The 5,042-nt window shown below is 35.4% G+C and overlaps 1 pseudogene; it reads left to right on the top strand.

Annotated features, from left to right (window-relative positions):
- The first annotated feature begins 4,730 nt into the window (after positions 1-4,730).
- Positions 4,731-4,830, top strand: LOC115218176 (annotated as a pseudogene).
- Positions 4,831-5,042: the final 212 nt, after the last annotated feature.

Below are 5,042 nucleotides of genomic sequence, written 5' to 3'. Positions count from 1 at the left end.
ATACAGTACTATGACTAGACACATAGCTATACATGCATTGCTGTTAAAACAATGAACACATACACACACACCATTAGATGTAACACAAAAAACATGCCCTCTTTCTGTCCAAAATTTTTCTCCCTTTCCTTCTTTCTTTCTCCATCTGTTTTCCTTACCTTCACCTTATTGTTTTATTCAGCAACTGATCAGTTGTCACACACACATGTATACATAAGCACATACACAGCCACACAAACACACAGGTGGAGCAAAGTCAGGCAGTGTGGACACACACACATACACACAGACATGCACGTACACAGACTTAATGTAAGTTTATATTGGATATTTTCAGTAACTTCTGCTCCAATAATAGGTACTTAGTTTTGATGTAAGAATATTAATTCTGGATATATTCTGCTGAAATTTGGCAACTCAAGCTAATATTATGCGATAATTTTCAATTGCTTTCATTTTAGGACTCCATAACTGTGAAGTGGTTGTTAAAAATAAAGCACTATATGAGTGTGAAATGGTTTAGTGGTTTTCCTAATGCATGACTAGGGAAGGTAAATGTTTTAGGAAATTATAGTGTTCTATAATCGATGCATCACACTGTTTATGTCCCCAGTGGATGAATAATTAAAAAGTCAATAATAAATCAAGTGTTAAGAGGCAGAATCCAAGTAAAGTATAAAAAGCAAGAACCATTTCTCAGCTTAAGTCAACATTAAGTTCAATGCTCATAGGCAACGTCCAGACAATATGATGAACATTAAAACTGACAAAAGAAAATATGATGACACAATTTTGCTTATGATTTCACCTGGACTGGTGATAAAACTTGACTAATTAAATAGTGTGATGAATGTAGGAAGATTTTGAGTATAGTAAAGCTAAAGCAATCAAGGTTAGTGAGTAACTCACAGAGCAACTTTATTTCATATAAATTTGCCATAAAGGCATTACAAAGAGTAGCTGCGGGCTGGACATAAACATTGATGAGGTGAATGATGAAATAAGGATGATATTGATGAGAGAAGGCAAAAACACCCGCCAATTTTCTTCTCTAAAACATTGTTCTTTTTTTTTTTAAAACAAAATAAACAAAGCGAGGTATTGAACCTCTCACAACAGTTTTTACAGTTTTTGGGCTTAATAGTCCATTACAAATATTAATGTGCAAAAAATATTCACAGAGCAACTTGCAGCCTGGTTGTGTCTGTTCCATTACTTTGTGTTCTGATGGAAATGCCTACACTGGTATGCTGTGTCAGTCCCAGTCAGTGGTTTTTCCCTTGGTTAAACATTGGTAGCATAGTAAGTGTCAGATGAATGTATAAACAATTGCCAGTCTTCTGCAAAAATTTCTGCTTAGCCTTGATGAAAATAGGAAGGTTTGAAGTATTAACAGTTTTTTTTTTTGTAGCCCAGTAAAACTAAAGCAATCAAGGTTAGTGAATAACCCACAGAGCAACTCACAGCCTGGTGGTATTTATTTCATTACTTTTTCTTCATTGGTCAGTTAAAGTTGAGACAGTGTCATGTGACAACTTGCTGGGGCTTCCTGCTGGAGCCTAGCAGCAGGTATTTAAAGGGAAATTTGACAAGACAGTCAGTCACCCGCTGACACTCGTTGACACTACATCGAAGAGACCGGGGAACATGAGAAAGAAGAAGAAAGAAGACATGCACTCAACACCAGAGCTGAAGACACCTCCGAAAGGGGGGGCGCCACGTCAAAACGGTAGACGAGTAGGGGCCGAAACCAAACGTGGTTCCTCCTGATGATGTCTTGAGCAAACTGGATCCTATAAAGGAGCTGTTGTGGTAGCAGACTGCAAATCGCGGTTGAAATTCCTTCCTTCTGATGGTAATGCCTACAATGACACTGGTGCCAAACTGTGTGAGTCCCAGTCAGTGGTCTTTCTCTTGGATAAACATTGGTAGCATGAGGGCAGTGAGCTGGCAGAACCGTTAGCATTCCAGGCGAAATGCGTAGCCGTATTTCGTCTGCCGTTATGTTCTGAGTTCAAATTCCGCCGAGGTCGACTTTGCCTTTCTTCCTTTCGGGGTCGATAAATTAAGTACCAGTCACGCACTGGGGTCGATGCAATCGACTTAATCCGTTTGTCTGTCCTTGTTTGTCCCCTCTGTGTTTAGCCCCTTGTGGGTAGTAAAGAATAGGTAAATGTCAGATGAATGTATGGGCAGCTGCCAGTTTTCTGAAAAGCTTTGTACATGCATATACTGACACAGACTCCATCTTAGTTGATGGTGACCCAAGGAAGTTAAAACGATATTTAGGGTTAAAACAATTGTTTTCTTAAAAAATCTGTGTGAAGACTATTTTGAAAGAAAATGTTTGGAATGAAATCAAAGGAAACTTACATTTTCATTATTTATTATAAGCCAAAACCCAAAAAGTATTTTGCTTGTTTCATATACTGTTTATTGATTAGCAAAAGTAGGTGAAGCACAAACAGAAACAGATAATCTAATAATACCCTTTGCAAAATATATGATGGAATACCTTATACGTCAAAAATATAGGTAATGTATCATTTTCTGGTGACACAGTTTAAAGATGTGAAGCTGAGCTAATAAAATAGGATAAAATGAACTCAGCTTTCTTTCTTCAATCGGATGAGTGTACACGTGTTGCTAATTTACCAGTTTTATTTGTGTTTATAAGTTACACTTATGAAGGTGACATTCAAAATGGCATTAACCCACCAGCATTTGGAGAGAATCATACTAAAGGAGAAGTAATATTTAATTGAATCAATTCATTTGTAGAAAATATATATAATTTGTGAAAACGTTTTTCCAATGTTTGCACTAATAGAGCTGCAAATATAGTAAGAAAAATCTTTAGTGCTGTTGTTGCAAAAATTAAAAAGAAAATCAGAATGTTGATAAACAGTACTGTTTTTCTCACCAAGTAGAAGCAGTAAAATATATGCCTTAAGTTCTGAAATTAATTATAAATGGTGCTGCAAAATTGGTCAATTTTATTAAATCAAAGATGTAAAATGCAAGAAATAAGGGAACTCATACAGAACTGAAGTTATGACTGAAAACGTGATGGGGGGATTTTATGAACTGCATGAAGAAATTGGATTATTTCTGACTTGACATTCTTTCAAACTTAAAAAATTTCTATCCGAAATGAAAGATCATATGTGAATTGGGATAAGGCATGTGTTCCTGACATATTTACTTATTTGAATGAGATTTGCCTTTCAATCTGCAGTACCAATATAACATGCTTCAAAAACTAAAACTGTGGAAGGACTAAGCAAGTAAGAATGATATTGAATGCTTTGAAAACCTTAGTATTTTTCTTTTAATATCAAATATTTCTGTACGTCAAAATACATAAAACTCAGTTTTGCAATATTTGTCTGATATATATGAAAATCAATACTAGAATATTTTCCAGTTAAAATTGAAAACCGACTTTCAGTTGAAAAACCATTTATAGACTCCTTAAACATAAACAATTTTTATAGAAAGTAAAGGAACAGAAAATAGGCATTGTAATGGATTTTACCTAAAAATCAAAATCTCAATAAGTGGAACTGATAAAATTTTGGATTGCATTATTAACGGAGTACCCTACTATAAGCACAAAAGCATTACAAGTTAATGCAATTTCTAAATATTTTTGTTGAAGAACATTTTCACTGTATTTAATAATGAACAAACAATCAAAATAAAGGAAAAGAAATAGAATATAGAAAACTTAGTTACAAGTAATATCCAAATATTATAATTTTCAATGACAAGAAGTAAATTCATTTAATCCACTAACTCTTAATATCTTAACTATGAAGTCGATATTGTTAAATAAACAAGACTAGATATCAAACAACTTATACTGACACAATTTTATTTTACTTTTTATTTGCAGCATGACTATGATTATTTTTTTACATGTCTTTTATGTTACTCTTTTACTCTTTTTTACTCTTTTGTTTGTTTCAGTCATTTGACTGCGGCCATGCTGGAGCACTGACTTTAGTCGAACAAATCGACCCCAGGACTTATTCTTAGTGAGCCTAGTACTTATTCCATCGGTCTTTTTTGCCGAACTGCTAAGTTACAGGGATGTAAACACACCACCAGCAGTTGCCAAGCGATGTTGTGGGGGACAAACACAGACACACAAACACACACGTATATACATATACATATATACGACGGGCTTCTTCCAGTTTCCGTCTACCAAATCCACTCACAAGGCTTTGGTCGGTCCGAGGCTATAGTAGAAGACACTTGCCCAAGGTGCTACGCAGTGGGACTGAACCCGGAACCATGTGGTTGGTAAGCAAGCTACTTACCACACAGCCACTTTTCCCAATCTAGAGGTTTCCATGAATAAGAAAATTGGTAGAAAATCCCCAGTGTATGAAATCTCGACAAACCTATTTAGATTACAAAAGGTATCATGATACTTACAGTTGTTGATGAGGGAGACTATTTAGCTGTTTAGCTATCAACACTCAAAGACATTTGGTCATAGAAAAACAAGTTTTAATTATGGTCATTTAGTCCTTTTAAATATTCCAATATTTCACAAAAATACATTTTTTTTCAGCTCTTTTATACCTTAACTTCAAAATGATATGATTTAGTCTCTCCTTTTAGATACCACAATCACTCAACCCTTTTGTTTCTTTCTTTATCTGAATCCTACTTATTACAAAACTTTTAGCGTGAACATAGAGTAGCTATGGCGATACATAGTCTAAAATTGGAACTAAAATTGGAACGATACAGAGAAGATTAGCATAGCTCCTGGGCAAAGATGACATGCAAATTCATGAAGCATTCCATATTTTCCATAGGCGTAGGAATGGCAGTGTGGTAAGTAGCTTGCTTACCAGCCACACAGTTCAGTTCCACTGCATGGCACCTTCGGTAAGTGTCTTCTGCTTTAGCCTCAGGCTGACCAAAGCCTTGTGAGTGGATTTGTTAGACAGAAACTGAAAGAAGCCCGTCGTATACATGTATATATATGTGTATGTGTGTGTGTGTGTATGTTTGTGTGTCAG

This window comes from Octopus sinensis, linkage group LG12, assembly GCF_006345805.1.
Source record: "Octopus sinensis linkage group LG12, ASM634580v1, whole genome shotgun sequence".
Taxonomy (NCBI): domain Eukaryota; kingdom Metazoa; phylum Mollusca; class Cephalopoda; order Octopoda; family Octopodidae; genus Octopus; species Octopus sinensis.
Note: the sequence above shows the minus strand (reverse complement) of the source record. Positions and strands in the feature narration are given on the sequence as shown.